Genomic DNA, 22,161 nt, shown 5'->3' with positions numbered 1-22,161 from the left:
AAGGGATATTCTACGCGCCAGAGCTCGTCTTAAGCGCTCTGCCTGAGACATACGATATTAAAATACTGCGTTCACGAAAAAATAAAGGAAAAAAGCAGTATTTTGTATCGTGGTTGGGATACCCTGCTTCATTCAACAGCTGGATTGACGCTAATGATATTGTAGAAAATGTGTAAAAAGACACCACTCCTCAGTGCACACAAAAACTTTGTCTTACTTTTGAAGAAATTAAAAGTAAAAGATAGAAACCGTGCTATTAAGCAAGCAGCTCGAGAACAATTGAACTGTATATCTGAAATATTTTCCAATTTGTTAAAGAAGCACCTCACCCTCAATAGCAAAGTTATCAAGAAATTACGTAACTATCGGGAAGACATACGTGCCATAGCTAAAAAGAAAACTCCTCTCCATAAGAAAAGACTTATATTGACATCGAGACGGGGCGGTAATATATTAGCTGCTATATTACCTATTGCCGCTTCCTTGATCGGAAAATTATTTGGATAATGCGCACGTATTATCTTGTTCCTGAGTCTACCGCTGAGCGTGTTTTAACGGGTATTAAGCCTAAATGCGCCAACTCCACGAGTCCGGGGGTCAACGGTCAATCGTGTTTCAACCCGCAGTCGACCCATCCCGATCATATGCCGGTCTCTGAACATGTGCCAGCAAGCAGCAGCGGTCCTGTCGTGTCGTCCCATGGTGCAAGACCAAGCACTCCTACAAGATTGAACCCGTCGTCTCGCTCTGTAAGAAAGAAAAGTTACAAAAAAAGGAAAATATCGCGATCTGGTGTATACAAAACCACAAAACTACCACCCGTGGAACTTAGAGTCACAGGGATTAGAGAGAACAAGATATCCTCCAATCCTGAAATAAGTAATTTAATACCTCTGTATGTTAAAAGTATCGACGTGCCATACGTCAATATGATGCTAGAACGAATAAAAGACAATCCCATCGTAAAATGGGATAGCCGAGGCAACCTATTGTCTTCTGTTCGATCCTCCAATATCCTGTACATGTTGAATTTACTCTCTAATGCAAGTCAAAAACCAACGATTGCTGACATTGCTGATATAAAACACATCATTGACGCCACGGGTGTATTACCTAGCGAAATAAAAAAATACGCGCGTGCAAAAGATTCAGGATCTGGTTTCACCAAACAACCATCGTTGGCAACTTACAGATGGGACCCATATTAAATCCGCTTTTCCAATGTGCTAGTGCAGTCCTACATTGTGATTCAAGAAAGAAACAGAATCATGGACGTTGTAGATACTGAACCGCGTTGGACGCGCGACTTATACAGAGGGGGCGGCGACGTCATGGAGAGAGAAATGCCGGAGGCGAGGACGAACACGCTCGGACACGGTGGTGCCCCGAGCGGGCTTATAAGAGAGAGCAGATGGGACGATGGTTCGCTACTCGTCCCTCGCCATCAGCTGAAGCGGTACTATTCATCACTCACCAGTATACCAGAGGACACCATGTCGGACGCCTACGTGTTCAACTACAAAGACGGTTCTCCTGGCGATGACATCTACCGCAACAACAAGACCATCATCGTTTCTTCCCTCAACTGCAGTTCCCGCTACGAAAAGAGGGGGTTTACTGGACGCCTACATGGATTATACCCGCACAGTAATCTCTACCGCGAATGAAGCCCGATCTATCAACTGAACAGGTGTCGCTGGGAAGATCGTGGTATTCCCGGTAGTCTGCATATTCGCTATCCTCCGAGTGAAAATCTTCCTTATGTGGCGTGTATCCTAACCCAATATGCTCCTGGCCGCGAACTGGAAAATAACCCTATAAACCAAGGATATCTTCAGACGTCAAGAGATCAAAATTTCATTCGTGGGGTAAAGGAAGACAGTTATGATAACCGCCTCCGCTGGTTTAAAGAGTCCATCACAAAACTGGTAGAATGGGTGATTAAAAGCAACATTACAAGTGTCGTCTTCCCCTACAATATTGCAAGCGCTGGAATTCTTTACGTGTTGTGGAAAGCTGACTACCAACCGCATCTCCAAGAGGCTGCGGCTGAACTCCAACTGCATAATATATCGTGCGTCATCCTGGACAGATGGTGGACCTGCGATGAGCCTGAAACAAAATTAACTCTATCTGTGTCTCCCGAGCGAAACAGGAAGAGGAAACTGGTGGATACAGAGGACGATGCTGTGGCTGACGAATGGAAAAGAAAACGGGACGGTGCTGTAGTCGACACGGGTCCTGAATAACTATAGCTCCAGACAATTTCCCAATAATTATGTACATCACTAAATGTAAAATATGTCAATAAATAACAATGTAATGATGTTTAGTATGATTTACCTTCAATATGTAATTGGCATCTCGTCATGTCTATCTCTATATAATGAAATAATTATAATATTTATGCTAGTGTCTTGCTTGCTCTAAATGGAGTCACATCATATATATGTTACCAGCATTGCGGATGGGGAAATTTACCCCAATTCCAGCACTAGCTTTACTAATAATATACAAACTCTAACATTAGACAAGGACGTGGAATATGAAGTCGGTCTACTGAACGTGTTGCTTCCCGTCGGTATTACATTGTTAAACCGGGTGAACCAGAGTGTAGTATACACCTTGAATGTGGTATAAGACCAACGCCAGATTCAGAAGCTATTGAAAGACGCACACTGTCAAAGGCTATTAATGCTAATATCTTGTATAATGACACTGGGTATTTGCTGATGTGTGTTAACGGTATAATAACGACATTGATAAAGGAGATGGTCGATGGATACAACTACCATTTACTAGCGTATTCTAGAGAGGTTCTTGCATTTAGCTCCACAAATGATCATTTAACTTTGTTCTGCTACAATGGTTATCATCCACAAGTTGTATTTATTAAGGTTTCCTTTGATGCGCGACTGGCCCAGGTTCTCGGTTTTGTCCCCAACTTAGGTTATGCTGTGTTTTCTTCCTTGGGTACACATGAAGAACAAAAAAAAACCGTTCTTGTTCCGCGACATGGTCATGCCCCTCTGTTGAGAAATGGTGACGTACAGTGTGTTCTCATTTACACTGACCTTTTCAATCCCTCGAGGTATGCAGGGAAAAATGTAAATATTCTTGATGCCTTTTCGCTCTCCGGAGGTCTAACAAAAGGCGTGCATCCAACTATATATAAGTCCCTTAAATCCAAAGTAATTGATTCGATTTCTATTAAACTCACAGATCAAAAAGGTCGTCCTATGCATTTCGAAGAAGGATACCCTGTTACATGTTTACTTCATATCCGATCGCGTTGAATCTTTGAGTACATTTTGCTGTATTAATAGGAATGTTGTCCATTTGAAAAGACAGTCTCCTCGCCGCCACCATGCGGGTTACATTCATCCCTCCTTCCGTAGCAGAATATCATACCCTGTTTTCGAATGGCAAACAGATATCATCCCGAGGGAGTGGTATTGATGATATAGTCACACTTTCTTATGAACCAAGCTATCACAGAGGCGGGGGTTTATTCTCGGTTTTAGCTGGACTCGCTAAAAGAGCTTTCCCTTTCCTAGTGAAAAATGTCATTGTGCCTTCAGCTCGAACATTTGGAAACAACGTTCTAGATGATATTTCACAGGGAAGCAACTTGAGAAGTTCTATAAAAAAGCATGGAATTAATTCCTTAAAGCAAGCTGCAATGAAATTGACTAGAGGACGCTTGAAAAAGAAAGTCAAGCGAGTCGGGAGGAAAAGGTGTTATAAAAAGGACATCTTTACCGAGTTGTAATCATTGTTGAACTAAGAGCAGTATGGCGAGCATCACCAGCGCGGTTGGTGTCGGGAACTCGCGTTCTCCCCTGGGGCAATATGCCGCCGGTGTCAGTGAATTGTTTCCCCGCCCTAAAAAAATGAGATTATTGGAAACAACGATTGCCTCCCGTTATGATGCTGATGTTTTACCTACTAACCTCGGATTCAATATGAAATTATCCGATAGATATATAGAATTTCTCATTCCTGGAACACTTGGCAGTTTTATTGATTTGGGGAAATTGGTGTTGCACACCTCTTTACGCTTAACTAAGCCAGACAATACTACTCCTCTCGAAGACGCTCAACACGTTGAATTTGCAAATAATACCGCGCACAGCCTATTCAAATCAGTGCAATGTTTTTTGGGAGATGTAGCTGTTGACAATAATGTACTTTATGGGCACACGTCATACGTTAAAATGCTGAATACTTTGTCGCCCAACAAACTGAATACAATTGGAGCCAATGCTAATATTACCATCCCAGAGAACGGTTTTATTTCCAAAGTAACAGCAGAATACTTTGACAATGCCAGCGCGCAACACAAGACCATTATGAAGCGGGTTAAGACTCACGGTATACAACTCTGTACCCCGCTTCTTCTGGATATAAGTTCTTTAGACAGTTACTTGCTCGATGGTATTTCGATTAGACTCAGAATGGAACTATCTAGTAATGCATGGCTGCTAAATTCTCCAACTGGCGATAACATTCGTCTGCATATAGATTCAGCCAAGCTGCTTTATACGCGACTGTTTCCTTATCCTAATGCACTTCATGCTTTGAACGCGTCTCTCGCCACAGGGAATCTTTTGAAATCGACATTTACCAAAACCCTCTTGAAAACCTATGTGCTAGCTAAAGACCAAACCTCAGGAACGTATGATCAACCGTGGGGTGATGTTATTCCGGAAAAACTCTCGCTTATTATAACGAGCATGGAAGCTCATTCTGGCGACTATACGCTAAATCCATTGTATTTGAGCCATGGCGATATAAGTCAAATAAGCTTAAGTGTTAATGGTAGAACCATGTATAATATTCCTAGTAAATTCCCTCATGACTATGCTGAGCTCTACCATCGTACTTTGGATGCACTTGGTTTTCACAAAGACCATTTAATCGGAAAGGATATTTTCGGCAAGGGGGCAATGATTTGCACATTTGATTTGCGTGCTGAAAACTTGAATGATAATTTGCCCGTTGAAATGAATGGGGGGCTTAGACTTAGCTTGAATCTAAGCAAGGGAGAAAACGAGAACCGTCTGTTGATACTGTTTAGCGAAACAGTGGGTATAATAACAGTTAATTCTGAAAGACGGCTGCAGTGTGATGTGCGCGCTTGAAGCGGCTGTGCGATGAACAACATGGAGATTGAAAGAGGATTGAGGGAGCACATAGGAAAGCAAGCCTTGTTTTTAGGCGTGTTATTGGCAGACGAGGTAAACTCTATACCTCGATATAGAAAACCTATAGTGTGCATCGTCAATACGCTACCAAGTTATTCTAAAAGAGAAATGGGACACTGGATTTGTCTCTACTATGAACCGGGCATGGCAGTGTTCCTAGATAGTTATGCTCTCGATCCAAAATTATACTCTGATCATTTCAAATATATTGATTACCCCGGGCTCAGTATGTATAAAAATGCATTTCGACTTCAAAGCACGCGAAGCGATGTGTGCGGGGCTTATGCCATGTACTTTGCCTACAATGTTTCACACTTAGGTGTAAGAGAAACTCTTGAAAAAAATATGTATGGAGTTTTCCAAGACCGAATATTCGAGGAATGATGAACACGTGATGCGATTCGCTTACAGCAAGTTTATAATGCCCGTATGTCATCAAACATTTAACACGTGTTCATAAAAAGTAAGTATTGACTTATTGATTTTTTCATATTGAATTGTATTACATTCCATGAAGCATAAATAATTTTCTAGTTCCTTTATCGGGGGGTGGGGTGGTTGTATACCATGCTTAAATCAGAGGTCTGGCTCCACTCACAGGTCCTCACTCGTCACCGCCACTACCCCGTGCAGCCCCCGCCCCGCCCCGCCCCGCCCCGCCCCGCCCCGTCCCGGGCCCCGAGCAATCCTGTCGCATCCTGTCGCCGCACCTCTCGCTACCGCCGCCGCCGCCCGCCTGATTTGGCGGGCAGTCTTTTATGCATGAGCCGGATCGAAACATAAAAGCGTTTTATTCATGTTTCCACAAATCGAATAAATTTTAAGACAATTATTGTGTTTTTTTTTTTTTTTTTGATAAAGGTCATATAAACAAGTCAAACAAACTCAATGTTTATTGGAATTTGGTCAAATTATGATTCCAGATTCATCATGTGCAATTTTATAATATCATAGGCTCCAACATTAGTCCTATATACAGAATATATTTACATATATTTTATATTTAACATAAAAATAGCAGGCAAATTCTTACACTATAAACAGTATATACAACATTCACACCAGTCCCTATCTTATAAACAGCTACAATTTATTCTGAAAAGTCTGTATCTACTAGCATATATTCAAGGGGGGATGATGAGAGCATTTGATTTATTTCTTCCTGTTCCGCGGCTTGCATTAACATGTCATCATCCGCCTCTACCCGTTTTATCAAGGGAAAATATTGCTCGACCAGCACATCCCGTTCTCCCCACAATTCATAGGTTTCTTCTTCTAGTTCTCCCATTTCACCGATCTCTTGCCCACCCATTACCTCGGCTAGTCTCGCTTCTGTTATGCCTCTTTCATCGCCTTCCTCCAAATTTTCTTCGTTTGACAGTGTCATGATCTGGGCTACCTCCTCCTCCTGCTCTTCCTCCTCTATCCCTATAGAATTATCGGGATGACCGTAAGATCGCGACTCAAAGGTGCTAATGTAGTATCTTTTGTCCTCAACTACAGATATCCCTCTCTTGGGATATTTTACTGTACTCATTCGTCCATTGCGCACTGTGAATCCCTGATAGTCAAAGGTAAATGTTTGCTTCTGGAATAGGGCGTCTTTGTATCGCTGATGAGCAATTTTCTTCTTTATGAACTTTGGAACGCCCTTAGCTGAACTCAACCGGTCACCGTCTGCCAAGAGGATGGAGTAGCAATTTGGTTTTACACCTACAAATTCTGAGATGGTTCTTTCCCCCACTTCAGACTTGAGAAATCCAAGCTTTCCTTTGTTGTCTGTGCTGTACAAGGAATGTGAGGGGCTAAAGTTACTTGTGTCTATATAGCTTTTGAAGGGTTCCTGCGAGTACTCTGTTAATAGATCAGGAGTTTCAATTTCTGTTATTAAGGAATCAGTGTCGCAATACACTAGTTTCGCCCGATCCCCGTAATGAGCCTTCAACACATTGTAATAGAAATCATATAGTCGCAGCTTGGACAGCTCTAGGATGTAGTAGCCAATGTAGTTTGGATGATTCACCCGTGAATATTTCCTATGGCGAGTTACAACTACATGACCATCATTGAGAGGTACAACGCGTTTAAAGTAAGGACTTCGGGCCAGCTTCAAAAAGTTTTCGCGGTTGGTGACAATATCTATGTCTTCACTATATTTGGCCACGTTCATCAGGAATCGACCAAAAATGCTGTTTGAAATACACTTGATTGCATTTTTCTTGATAGGGCAAGTAGCACTTTTGCGGGCTTCTATGTTATCCTGAATGAAGTCCGCAAGAAAGTGCTTTTGCTTAAACGTATAAATAGCATGCACTTTTTTTAACAACCAGGCCTAGTCGAATAAGTAGTTTAAGGAGTGGCAGAGCAAATAGCATTTTCTCCTGAGCAGCATGTGTTCCAATCAGTTTTATGTTCTTACACGGTGCTGGACGGTTTTCTTCTTCATACCATTCGCGTGTGACTGACGATATATCTCTGTTGGTGATATTGTGTCTTCTGATGATCAGTGGAGGTCATCCGTTTTCTCAACGACTTCACGTGAGACAGCCTCAGTATCGCACAGAATGAGATATCCAAATCGCCATCGGTTGCTTGATTGACCAAGCCCCGCTCAAAACAACTGCATTTCTGTCTCATCTAGTTTTCTCATATCCCCACATGGCAACTTCTCTTGCATTACAGTGGGATAAAGACTGTTGAAGTCAAGATATGAAAGGAAAGTGCTTCTATCATGTTTTGGATTAAACTGAGGGTTCGTGTAGATGTTATTGGCGCGTACAAAACGACGCACAACACTTGTGTAGCCCCCACGCACATTTGTTTGAATGCAATGATATATGTCTGGGCTACTAAGCACCTCTAATTCCTGCTGTGTTTTTAGCAGAAAGGAGTCATAGGCAAATCCTGGCAGGCTAACATAATTTACAATATCCAACCTCCACTGGGTTTTCAAAATACCTCGCCACTCTAGGAAGACATCACATAGAAGACCAACATCCACTTTTACATAAAGCAACAAATAGTCCTTCAGGCTCTGACACCCAGCTACTTTCCAAACATTCTGAGCATGTTTATAATCACTTTCGGAAAGTTCTGCTTCTTGAAGCGAATTGAAAAAATCTTCGCGGGATGGAAGACGTGTCTCAGAAAGTCGTTCCATCGAATCCATATAGTCATAACAAAACACCTGCTTTCCCTTGATCAATAATGGCAACGCAGGTGCTGGCACATCTTTCAACATCTGTTGTGTGCATATGGGTTCGTTCCCATTACTGATGAATTGGTTCGCTAAAGCCGCGAGCGAACCCGACATAAAGGCATACGAGTCAATAAATCTCAAGTCATTTATGATGACTTCATGGTATTTGTGAACTGAACGTTTTGGTCTTAGTTTGATTTTCAAGTCAGGTATCGTTAATTCACGCAGGATTAACGACATGTCGTAATTAGCATTATGTGCAATGAGAGTGAGCTGCAATTTGTGATTTTTCATTTGGAGGTTGCATCTATTACAATAAGCTCCAATGTAATTGTTTCCTGATTTTTCATGGTCATGATGTTTTACTCCTTTACCTTTTAAAAAACCCTGTTTGCAGAGAAGACAGTGAGTTTGCTCATTGTGACGTGTCGTATCTTCATCGGTCATGTTGATTTTATTGTAGCCTTTAGAAAATTTCAACTTTTTCCAGGCACACTGCATTGTATGAATAAAATGGTTTACAGCATTACTTCCACAATAGGATCCGCTTTGTACTGTTTCTCCGTTTCTATTCACTATAATGTAAGCATACGCTATGGCAAAGTGATGTCTCTTTACACATCCAGACACATTCGAAGAAGGCTGTACGAGAATACTCTCAAAGTCATAGAATGCTAAATAAGATGGCTCATATGCCTTAGCATGGTTAATAAATTTCACAGTAGAACCCGCGGGTGGGAATCTTAGTCTTGTGATCATCGTTGGGCAAATTAGCACATGTTCAGCAAGCGTTGCCTTGTTTTCACAGGCGCACAGGCAGATATCGCAAAACATTATTTTCCCGCGACGTTGGCAGGTAAACAGGTTCATGTATGCGTCAAAGTCTTGGATAAGAGCTAGGTGTCTGTTCCCCAACAACAGACAATAAACAACTTCTTGATCTTTGAGCCCCTTTCTGACTAGAGTTAGTTCGCCTTTTTTGTCTTCAACGTTGTCTAGACAGTAAACGCGAATACTTATGTTGTTTAATCTTTCAAGCCGACCGAGGTCTTCCCAGGATACCGGGGTTGGAATGTTACCCGTATTAATAGAGGCCAAGCAAGCATTCTCCCATTGCCTGCCCGATGGAACTACATTTCTTGACTTTAGATAGCGATAAGCTGTTAGAACTTGGAAAACACAGTCCGTGGGTCCCGAAGGGTTGAGAACTTGTGTTTTCCCTGGAACACCCTTAGGATAGGGCACATACTCTCCAATACTATTGTGCAGCATTATAAGAGAGAAGGAAAATTTTACGCTAACTATTTCATCTAACGTAAATCCACTGCCCTCTTCGTCCGACATGTCATGTTCAAACCGATTAACAAAATATTATATTCGGATAGTTCACGTACATATGAATCCATATCGTCATAGCTAATTACCTGCATATGACTTCTCATATACATATCTCTATATTGAACTCCACCGTCGGGGTCTTCTCTGACTAAACGCAGATGCATGTCAACGTACACTTTAAAAGAAGGAGGTCTAACCTGCTGGCAGCCTTGGAATACAGACTCTACTGCCTCGCGAAGACGGCCACTGTTGTTGTTGAAATATGATGCAATGTCGCCGTTGTCTGCTGGTGGGACGGGCACGTCGATCGTTGTTAAGGCCCCGTTGAAATGTTGGCTTATTTCACCTGGTGTTGGCGAGGGTGTTGTTGTCGGCCGTCCCGGGTTATAACCGCTGGGTCCTGGCTGTGGAGAACTGTTTGGATGGGAGAATCCCTCACGACGGGCTTGCTTTTTCCTGCAGGTGTCTGAAGAAAGGTAAAATAATATTAGAGAGAAATAGTGAAATTACAATTTTTTTCCTTAGAACAGACGTGTGCGCAATAAAAACGTAGAAACTTACCGTTTGTTCCTGTATTCGCTTGTTTTCGTTTTCGTCCACTACCGATCGCTGAAGAGGAGGGCCAATGGCTGAGCCTACCAGACCCGCCTTCTTCGGAGATAGTCCTTAAGAATACGAAACACAAATGAAATTTTTGAACCCTCTATCCCGCACATATTTTACTGTGACACTTAAAATACAATATGGAAAATGTGTCTCTTGTAAAACACATTTTAACAATATTGCATTTCAGAAGATATTAGGTTTTGACCTACCTTTGGTTTTGACTGGCTTCGTCGCTGAGACCCGCCCGTGGAGAACAACTTCCAATATCGCTGGGGTCTGGTTGAGAGAAACCGACATCTGATCGATCAGAGCTAGTCGACGACGTCTCTTCTGAAAAAAGATAGAAAGACTAAAGTCGATATTGACCATGCTGCCCAGCTCTCTACCTCCCTCCCGTCATCCACATCTGCTACTGTTTTTTATGACAATCATATAAAGTAACGCAAACATTTAAGTACTTACCATTGTTTCTAGTAGATATATCTTTCGATCCAGTCCCAAGGCCCTCTGGAAGGCAGGCCGCCCTATGAGCTGCGAGTGCGGACAACGGGAAGTAATTATTACACCATGAACATTTGATACAGGGGTGTACAGGGGTCCTCATGTTTACGGGAAACAAGAACAGGAGACCTCTTGACCCGAGACCGCCTTGAGAGCCTGTGAAGTGCTTGTTGGCTTGACGTCCATAAATACCCCTCGACATTGTGTGTTCGTTTGTACATGTGTGTGTGTGTGTGTGTGTGTGTGTGTGTGTGTGTGTGTGTGTGTGTGTGTGTGTGTGTGTGTGTGTGTGTGTGTTCCTCAGGTCAGTCCTTAATGACCCGAGGTTTATTGTAATGACTTGAATCATTAAGGCTTCCGAAGACCAGAAGGCGTGGCCTCAGATACATGGAGATGTCATCGAAACATTTTTTTCCGTGATTTTTATCTCGCATGAACAGATGTGTGTGTGTGTGTGTGTGTGTGTGTGTGTGTGTGTGTGTGTGTGTGTGTGTGTGTGTGTGTGTGTGTGTGTGTGTGTGTGTGTGTGTGTGTGTGTGTGTGTGTGTGTGTGTGTGTGTGTGTGTGTATGCATGTGCGTGTGTGCGCAAGCATGTGTGTTCCTCGGGTCAGTCCTTAATAACCTGAGGTTTATTGTAATGACTTGAATCATTAAGACTTCAATAGGCGTGGCCTCAGATACATGGAGATGTCATCGATCCATTTTTTCCGCGATTTTATCTCGTAAGACCAGATGTGTGAGCGTGTGTGTGTGTGTGTGTGTGTGTGTGTGTGTGTGTGTGTGTGTGTGTGTGTGTGTGTGTGTGTGTGTATGCGCGTCAGTGGGAAGGAGGGAAAGATAAGACGCCGGAAATATGTGCGCGGGGCACATTCCAGCCTGGTCATTAACCTAATGTCTTTAACCTTTTTCCGTGATTGTAATCTTGGGGTCACTCGAGATCTCGATCTTAACTTGTGTGAGTGTGTGTGTGTGTGTGTGTGTGTGTGTGTGTGTGTGTGTGTGTGTGTGTGTGTGCGTGAGTGTGTGTGTGTGTGCGTGAGTGTGTGTGTGTGTGTGTGTGTGTGTGTGTGTGTGTGTGTGTGTGTGTGTGTGTGTGTGTATGGGAAGAAAGATAAGTCACCGGGAACAGGTGCGCGTGACGTATTCCAGCCTGGTCATTAACCTAATGTCTTTAACCTTTTTCTGTGATTATAATCTTGTGGTCACCGGGAACAGGTGCGCGTGACGTATTCCAGCCTGGTCATTAACCTAATGTCTTTAACCTTTTTCTGTGATTATAATCTTGTGGTCACTCGAGCTCACGATTTTATCTTAACTCTTCAAGTACCCACCCTCTCGCTTCCGTACGCTAGTCCGAGAGGGGGTGAGGGGGGGGGGGTGAAAAGGTAAAAGAGATGGGTGTGTGGGGGGGGGGGTTCCAGATACCCCCTCTTCCGTAACCCCCCCGCTGACCCCCCCAACCCCCACTTCCAGTCCCCCCCACTTCCAATTACCCCCACTCCCGTAACCCCCCCGCTGACCCCCCCAACCCCCACTTCCAGTCCCACCCGCAGAGGCAACCCCCACTTCCGTACATTTGTTACTACTGAAGGAGGAGGAGGAGGAGAAGGAAAAAAATAATGATGGAGGAGGAGGAAGGGGAAGGAGGAGGAAGTGAAAGACTGATAAAAACAGATATTGGGAAGTTGAAACGGTGTGAGGATGGGGAGAGAATGAAGAGGAGAGGAAGGAGGAGGAGGAGGACGAGGAGAAGGAACAAAGATGATGATGGAGAAGGAGGAAGGGGAAGAAGGAAGAAGTGAAAGACGATGATAAAAAGAGAGAATGGGAAGTAGGAAACACGCAAATATATCACATACTCGTAAAATATCAAAACAAACAGTAATGCATTCTCCTGAAGATTTCTTAACCTTTCATATCAAATAAACTAGCTTCCTTTATAAGAGGTAATAATTTCGATCTATTTACTTCACAAGCCTTTTTTCTGGTACCAAAATCTTCCTTCACGGGTTCATATAAAATAAGAAAAAGAAAAAAAGAGAATCTAAAGCAAATGAACAAAAGGAAATGGCGATCTTTTTCCACAACTTATTTCTTACAGTTCATTTTTTATATATCAATAGTCTCTAATTCTCTATCCATTTACGTTTATCTATCTACTTGCATCTATCTCTGAGTAAGATTTTAACCTCCATGTATTTGTTTCGTATCATGCACATTCTTCCTCTCCTTTTGTTCCCTCCTCCCTCTCAGCATCGTTTCAGCCCTCTCCTCTATCATCGCCCTCTCGTTCGTTCCCCTTCCTTTATTTTCCTCTCCCTCGCTGCATTACCTCTCAGCTTTCACTTCGATATTTCCCAGTCGCCGGATTCCTTCATATCCCGCTCCCTCCTGCTCCTATCTTCCTCGTTTTCATTGCGTCCATAGGCTCTCATCCATGTAACCTTCCATTTTAATTTTTTATTTTATTATTATTATATTTGTTTTCCTTCTCTTCGCTTTACTTCCCTCTGGTCATCCTCATTCCAGTTTTCTTATTCCACCTCTTCGCATCTAGTTTTCCTTTTTTTTTATACTGCCTCTCACTTAGCTTAAATCGGTTCATCATTCCTTTTTTTCCTTTCCTTTTTCTTTTCATCTCTGTACTTTACTTTCCATCACGTCTCATCCTCTTCCTTACCACTTCTATCCTCCTCCTGCGATTCCGTGATGTTACCTTGCGTTCCATCCCCTTTCCTTCCTCTTCCTTCCATGCCAATTATTTTCCTAAGTTTCCCTTCCATTTTCGTGATTTTTTCTACCTTCCCTTCCATAACTTTCTCGTCCCTTACCGTCCTGGCCCATTCCTACCCTTTTCTTCCCTACTCTTCCATTTCTTCTTCCATTTCATTCCTTTTCCTTCTCTATCCTTCGTTTATTTAATTTTTTGCCTTTCATCGTCTTCCTTGTCAACCCTGTCTACCATTTTTGCTTCTGTCCCGTCCCTTTCCTCCCCTACTCTTCCATTTCTTCTTCCATTTTACTCCTTTCCCTTCCCTATAATTCTTTTTTTTTTTTTGCCTCATCATCCTCCTTGCCAACCCTGTCTACCATTTCTGCTTCTGTCCTCTCCCTTCTCTTATTTCCCTTTACTCCATTTCCCTTCCTCTCTCTTCTTCATGTCCCGTTCTTCTATTTATATCTTCTCTTTGGTTGCCTCCCTGTCATCGCACCCTCTCACCTGTGTTCTTTCCCTACTCTTCACTCTCCCTTCCCATCCCTCCTTCTACCTCTTCTCACTCTCTTTGTCTCCATCCTCCACCCCTTACCCTCCCTCCCCTCTACCTGTCTACCGCAGTGTCTCCCATCACTTCCCCTCCTTCTTGCCGCCTGCTCCGTCTACCACCCACCCCAAGCCTGTATTCTTTCCCTACCCTTTCCTTCCCTCCCCCTCTTCATCACCCTTTTGTTGCCCTCTCCGTCTCCCTCCCTGACCGTCCCTCCCTGTACCTGTCTCCCCCGGTGCGTCCCTTTAGCCCAGGTGTATAATGTGGTCCTCTGTCCCTCGTGGGTCTTCGCTAATTGCTGTCGTGGATGGACCCTGATGAAAGGCTCCCTATTATGGGCGCCGCTCTCGGCCTTTCATTGAAAGCATTGAAATGAATATATTGGGTGCACGATGACACACACACACACACACACACACACACACACACACACACACACACACACACACACACACACACACACACACATACATACATACGTTTTCGAGCATTCATATAAAGACATACATACATTCACATTCATACATATAAGCACACATACGTTTCTCTCTCTCTCTCTCTCTCTCTCTCTCTCTCTCTCTCTCTCTCTCTCTCTCTCTCTCTCTCTCTCTCTCTCTCTCTCTCTCTCTCTCTCTCTCTCTCTCTCTCTCTCTCTCTCTCTCTCTCTCTCTCTATTGATGCTCGGCAGTGATTTAATCCGGCTCGTAATCCTTCATTCATTCATCCCATTTTTATCATGTTCCATTATTCTATGTATTTTTATCCGTCTTTGTTTAGCTCGCTTCCTCGTTTATCCCAGGAAATGCTGTATCGTTAACCTTTCCTTCTCTCTCTCTCTCTCTCCCTCTCTTTGTGTGTGTGCGTGTGTGTGTGTGTGTGTGTGTGTGTTAGAGGTGACAGGTCAGGAACTACGAAGAAGATAAATGATGTAAATAAAAAAAAAAAGGTTAATATTGTTGTTCAGTGTCATTATCTTCCCTCCTCCTCCTCCTCCTCCTCTTCCTCCTCCTCCTCCTCTGCCACCGTATTCCCTGCGTGTCGTAAAAGGCGACTAAAAGGGACTTCTTCCTTTCTCTTCGGACTATTACCTTTTTTTTTCCTTTCTCTGGGTAGTCTATCCAAGAGTTGTCACCCTCCATTACACTTTGAGGACATATCCCCTCCTTTCCTTCCTTTCTACAGGTATTCTACCCAGCCTCTAGTCTCAGTCCTCCTCCGATGTTTCAGACACACACACACACACACACACACACACACACACACACACACACACACACACCAGACTTTACATCCCAATTTCTCGCCGTCGAATGTGTTCCTATAACGGAGGAAGACCCGAGAGGATTATTTTCCATGCCCGGTCTGTGTTCCGGAGGCCATTCTGTTTTCCATCCCAGATTGGTTTTCTGTGACAAAACCGTAACTCTTCTTAATTTCATAAACTTTCATTCAGCAAACATGAACCTCTTCATTGTTGGGACGGTCTTCGTAGTGCTGGTGGCCGGGCATCAGGTGGAGAGCTCCCGGGTACCGGGGCTGAAGGTGCTCCCGGAGGTTGACTCCTCGTGTGCGGCAGCGGTGAGAGCCGCTATCGAAGAATACCGAGTTCTTTACAAGGGACAACTTCAAGAACCACCGAAGATGACTTATCCAATGAAGACAAGCTCAGTAATAGCCTCTAACGACACCTTTAAGACGATAGAAAGGAAAGTCTTTAATGATACCGATGAAACGGGTCAAGAAACCGGAAAAAAGACAGTTGTTGAGAAGACGACAGAAACTTACGTAGAACCCAACGGAACTGTATCAAAGACTTCGGAAACCACGATTGATGTAGATGAGGACGGTAAACAACGGGGTGAAAAATCTGTGACAGAGAGTGAAACAGTGACGGGACAGACTCCAGACAACGGGAGCATAGCACAAACGGTTGACGTTAGAAAGGTAATGGACGAAGAGGGTAATGAAATAAAGGAGGAAGTTGTTGTTAAGAAGGAATTAATAGTACAGCCTCTTACCAATACAACTGAAGAAAAGCCGCAGGACGATAAAGACGCAAATCTTATCGTTCCAAAAGTAGGGGCGGACGACAAAGGTAAAAACAAAACCGAATCAAAACGAGCAGAGCAAAGAAAAGAGATTCTGCCCAGCAATATAACGAACGAAGCAGTTATGAAAGAGAAGGAAGAACTTCTACCTTCACAGGAAAGCACTAATGTGACATCTGTGGAGGAGAGGAATGTTACAGAGAAGGATGATGGACTTCAGAAGGCAAAAGGAACAGAACAAAGAAAGGAGATTCTGCCCAGCAATATAACGAATGAAGTTGTTGTGAAAGAGAAAGAAGAACTTCTACCTTCACAGGAAAGCACGAAAGTGACATCTGTGGAGGAGAGGAATGTTACAGAGAAGGATGATGGACTTCAGAAGGCAGAACGAACAGAGCAAAGAAAGGAGATTCTGCATAGCAATATAACGAATGAAGTTGTTGTGAAAGAGAAAGAAGAACTTCTACCTTCACAGGAAAGCACGAAAGTGACATCTGTGGAGAAGAAGAATATTACAGAGAAGAGTGATGGAAAAGATGTCGAGAAAGAAACTGTAATTCAAAAAGAAGTCGAAAAGAATGTGTGTAATAGCGACATCAAAGAGGTTCGTAGCGAAAAACATCTTAATGAAACAATTGAAGACTTGAAACACCAAGTTGATGACGTGAAAAACAAGATGAAGGAGGGAAAAGCAAAAGCTGAAGAAACAAATACTACGCCTATCACTCAAGACGGTAAAGTCGTTGAAAAGACAGTCCCTGCTGTGACGCCGGCGAAGGTTGTTAGAAAGGATGTGCCCTCGGTGGGAGAAGGAAAAGACTCCGTTGTGACTCCAGTTGTTAAACCCGTTACCCTTTCGGTGGTAGCAGATAAGGTCCCCGTTGTGACAAATCAGACCGTTGCTGAAAAGATTCCCCCTACGGCGACGGAAGGAAAAGTCCACGTTGTTAAAGAAGAGAAAGTTATTGAAAAGGTTGTGCCCTCGGTGACGGAAGAAAAACTCCCCGTTGTGACAAAGGAGAAGGTTGTTGAGCAGGCTGCCCCTTCGGTGACACAGGAGATCGTAAGTGTCTCTAAGGAGCAAGCAGAGCTTCCTCTCGTAGCAGAGGAGAAGAAGGTTATTGAAAAGATTATCCCCTCGGTGACAGAAGGAAAAGTCCCGGTAGTCCCTCAACAGGAGGTTGTTGAAAAAGTTGTCCCTTCGACGACAGAAGAAAAAGTTCCTGTTGTGACACAAGAAAGGGTTATTGAGCAGAATGTCCTACAAGAAAGGGTTATTGAACAGTCTGTCCCACAAGAAAGGGTTATTGAACAGAATGCCCCACAAGAAAGGGTTATTGAACAGAACGCCCCACAAGAAAGGGTTATTGAGCAGAATGCCCCACAAGAAAGGGTTATTGAACAGAATGCCCCACAAGAAAGGGTTACTGAACAGAATGTTCCACAAGAAAGGGTTATTGAACAGAATGCCCCACAAGAAAGGGTTATTGAACAGAATGCCCCACAAGAAAGGGTTATTGAACAGAATGCCCCACAAGAAAGGGTTATTGAACAGAGTGCCCCACAAGAAAGGGTTATTGAACAGAATGCCCCACAAGAAAGGGCTATTGAACAGGCTGCTCTTACGGCGACAGAAGGAAAAGTTCCTGTTGTGATAAAAAAGAAGGTTACTGAACAGGCTGCCCCTTCGGTTACAGAAGAGATTGTCACTGTTTCTAAAGAGAAAGAAGTCCCTGTTGCAACAGAGGAAAAGGTTCCCGCTGTGAGAAATGAGACAGTTATTGAAAAGATTACTCCTTCCGTAACAGAAGAAAAAGTTGTCAATCAACGGAAGGTTGTTTCTTACGAAGATGCTACAGAAAATCAGGAAAATCAAGCTACTGGAGAAGAAGAAACGGACAAAACTGAATTGAAGTTTATCATCACCATACAAGAGAGAATAGTCCGTGAACAGACAGTCTCGATCATACCCGTGATGGACAAGGACGCCAACACAAGAAGGAATGGAAAAGTGGCGAAGAAACAACTGAAAAGAATAATGAAGAAGGTGGCCCGCGCCGTACGGGAAGAATTAAGCAAGGAGCACAAGACAGCAGGGGAGGGACAGTAGCAGGAGAAGCTGTAACCAGTGTGAGGGAACAGGCTGCCACTCTCCACCAAACCGACAGCCACCACCACCAAAATGTCCCCTCAACACCCAGCTGCTTGCGATGGGGTCCCTAAGAAAGTGTTCCGTATTTTCTTGTCTTTTCTTATCTATCTATCTTACTATGGTGTACATTGTAGTATAAACACTTACACTTTGCGTCCCTATGGAAACCCGGTGTAAGCTCTTTCCAACAGACTGAAGCAACTCTTCTTGAGATAGGAGGAGAAGGAGGAGGACGAGGAGGGGGGGGGGGGGCGGGAGGAGAACGATTTAAAATAAGAAAGAAATAAGAAAATAGTAATATAAATAAGAGTAATACTAAATAAAGGAGGAGGAGGAGGAGGAGGAGCACGAAGAGGAGGAAAGGAAAGAGAACGAAAATGGAGGAGAGAGGAGAAAATCGGGCGTGGAGGAAAATTCAGGAGACCGGGTCGTGGTGACATCGTTCGTACCTGTATGGAGAACAAAAGTAAGTCATTAGAAGCCTCAGCGGAGACCTCGTCCACGGCAGCTGTGATGTCGTCAACTCCAGCTCCGGGAAAACAATAGTTACGCCTACGACGGGGGTCTCTGCCACAGAATTCAGCCACCTGATGTTAATCATAGAGAATCATTGAGAAAAAAAGATGCCTCCCTCCTCCCTCTCCTTCCTCCTCCTCCTTTTCTTAAGTTCTTTTATTCCACCTCCTCCTCTTATGCTCTTATGTTATTGTGTGTCTTCCCCCTGTGTTTCCCTTTCCTCCCTCTCCCCTCCTCCCTCTCCCTCCCTCTTCCACTCCTGTCTCCTCTTCCCTCTTTCTATCTAGTTATTCTAGTATATCTATCTATCTATCTATCTATCTGTGTCTCCCCGCTAAGTTTTCATGGACTTGCGAGCCTGCGGTAAACACAAATTGATGCGTGTGGCAAATAAAGTTCCCCCAGCTACACCTCCCCTCTTCTGCATATTTCCCATTTCTATATCTTGGTCCTGTCCCTCTCCGGTTACGTCACTACTACTACTACTACTACTACTACTACTACTGGGTATGGGTGCGAGAGGGATTTAGGGGTCTTAGTGAGCTCTGATCTCCGTCCAAGGGCACAATACATTCAAGCTAGAAATCGAGCAAATAGGGTACTGGGTTTTATTTCAAGGACCGTAAGCAACAGACGCGCCGAAGTCTTCCTCAAACTATATTTAGCATTAGTTAGACCTCATCTTGACTATGCGGTTCAGTTCTGGTCACCTTACTACAGAATGGATATCAAAATGTTGGAGTCGGTGCAGAGGAGGATGACTAAGATGATTCAAGGTTAAGGAACTTGCCATACGTGGAAAGACTCAAACAGTTAAACTTGCATTCACTAGAAAGGCGAAGGGCGCGAGGAGACATGATTGAGGTTTATAAATGGATGAAGGGCTTTAATAAGGGGGATATTCATAAGGTTCTGTTGGTAAGAGAACCGGGTAGGACACATAGTAATGGGTTTAAACTGAATAAATTCAGATTCAACAGGGACATATGCAAAAATGGGTTTATTAAGAGTGGTAGATGAGTGGAACAGGCTGAACAGTCATGTGGTGGGTGCCAATACAATTGTCGCATTAAAAAAATAGATTATGTAAATTCATGGACAGCGATATTAGGCGGGGTTAGATTCACGGGAGCTTAGGTTCAAAGGAGCTGCCTCGTACAGCCCTACCGGCTTCTTGCAGACTTCTACGTTCTTTGTTCTTATGCTCTCTCTCTCTCTCTCTCTCTCTCTCTCTCTCTCTCTCTCTCTCTCTCTCTCTCTCTCTCTCTCTCTCTCTCTCTCTCTCTCTCTCTCTCTCTCTCTCTCTCTCTCTCTCTCTCTCTCTCTCTCTCTCTCTCTCTCTCTCTCTCTCTCTCTCTCTCTCTCTCTCTCTCTCTCTCCTGGGGTACTACCTGCCACTCATACGACACGAATAATTGAAAAATTGCTGAAGGTAACCATTCTTAGCTTACCCTTGAAGTCCCTCGTGTGTGTGTGTGTGTGTGTGTGTGTGTGTGTGTGTGTGTGTGTGTGTGTGTGTTCGGGAGGAAAATTCAGTTTATATCTTTTGTGTGTGTTTGTGTGTTTTCTGGCAATAAATGAGAACCAGAAAGTTTCCCGGGGAGTGTTTCTTGACCATAATGGAAGGCTTGAGAGTTGGCCAGTATCTGCAGCGCCACCTGGCCACACTTTAACACACCTGAGAGTAGACGGAGGCAGACTCTTGAATCACTTGGACAGTCTCGCGAAAGGAAAGTGAAAGGAGATCGAGAAAAGGCAGGGAAGGATAGGAAAGAGGGTAGCGACAGAGAGTGATTTACCTGGACTGTCTCGGAAGGAAGGTGAAAGGAGAAAGTGAAAAGGTCAGGAATGAGGGGAGAGAGTGTGTGGAAAGAGTAAACACACACACAACCTATTGAATAAAGAATGGAAGGTGAAAGGGTGAAGGAATAGAGAGGGACAGAACGCAGTTGAAATAGGGAGAAGGTAGAAAGGCGGTAGAAGAAATAGGAGAGGAGGAAGATGACCTCGCTCCTTACTTCTCATTTCGTCGTCATAAATATGTGATTCTGATTTTTTCCTTTCACAATTTTTAATTCTCCTTCTTTCTTTCCTTTCCTTCTCGTCCCCATCTTCTCTTCTGTCTCGCTCCTTTCTTTTCCTTTCGTTATCCCGTCTTACTTCTCTGTATTTTTTCCACTTCTTTCCCACTCTCTTCTCCTTCTCTCTTCCTCGCTTCTTTCTTTTCCATTCCTTTCTTCGTCTGAAATGTACCACTACCTCCTTCCTTTCCTTTTTTCCTTTATCTTTACGACGAGAGGATTAAACCACAGCGTCTCACACCTCAACGCCTCTCTTTCCACCCATCCCACGTCCACTCTCCTCGACACCCTATTCAATACCTTTTTTATGGGTATTTTCTGGCAGCTTTCCTCGATCCATCTTCCAGCGCCACTCTACCTTTCATAACCTGTTATTACTATTCCACCTTCCCGCCTCGCCCACAAGAAAAATGAAAGTGGATTGGGAAAGATTTATGCCAGAGTAGATTTCCTTATTCCCGCCGCAATCTGTTATCCGTATAGGTTTCAATGTGATTTTATTCTTCTCCCTTTATTATGGATCCGATTTCCCTCTGTTCTTCTTTAATCTTCCTTACTTCTCAGTGCTATGTTTTTTTTACTTCATTTGCTTCTTTTCATCTTTTCAACAATATGTATTTTTGTGAATCAGCTGTTTTTATTTTTACTAATACCTCGTATTTTTTTTGTCTTTTTCTTTATCAGCTTCCTTCCGTCTTCCTCTTCGTGTTTACCTCAATCTTTTATCGTTCATTTTTATCTTCTTTTCATCTTCTAAACAACATGTATTTTTGTGAATCAGCTGTTTTTCTTTCTACTAATACCTTCGTTTTTTTTTTTGTCTTTTTCTTTATCAGCTTTCTTCCATCTTCCTCTTCGTCTTTACCTCACTTTTATCGTTCTTATTTCCTCTTCTTCCTCTCCCTTTCCCTCTCCCTTTCTCCTTCTCTCCTCAGCATCACCGCCATCTTTTTCTTATTTTCTTTTTTTCATCTTATAAGCAGTATGTACTTGTGTTTCTTATTCCCATCCCTCCTATTGTTTTTTTCTATCTTCTTCCTTTATCAGCTTCCTTTCATCCTCCTCAGATATACCTCACCCTTTTGTCATTCTTTTTTTCTCCTCTTTCTCTCTCTTTCACTCTCTTTTTCTTCGTCCTCAACATCGCCATCACCACCGTTTATTTCTCCTTCCCACTTTATCACCAGTTATCAAACCTTCACTCTCTTCCCATCTGTTTATATCACCTTCCCTCTCTTCCACATTT

General features: G+C 43.3%; 1 long non-coding RNA gene across 1 annotated transcript; it reads right to left on the bottom strand.

The window, feature by feature from the left end:
• Positions 1–10,088: 10,088 nt before the first annotated feature.
• LOC126995096 (uncharacterized) lies at positions 10,089–11,399 on the bottom strand. Its single transcript, XR_007749893.1, has 4 exons — positions 10,813–11,399; positions 10,560–10,680; positions 10,306–10,409; positions 10,089–10,210 (listed from the first exon to the last, which is right to left on the bottom strand). It is a non-coding gene; the product is annotated as an uncharacterized LOC126995096 (long non-coding RNA).
• Positions 11,400–22,161: the final 10,762 nt, after the last annotated feature.

Source organism: Eriocheir sinensis, unplaced genomic scaffold, assembly GCF_024679095.1.
Source record: "Eriocheir sinensis breed Jianghai 21 unplaced genomic scaffold, ASM2467909v1 Scaffold981, whole genome shotgun sequence".
NCBI classification, from domain to species: Eukaryota; Metazoa; Arthropoda; class Malacostraca; order Decapoda; family Varunidae; genus Eriocheir; species Eriocheir sinensis.
The sequence above is the reverse complement of the archived record's forward strand: the minus strand, read 5'-3'. Positions and strand labels throughout refer to the sequence as shown.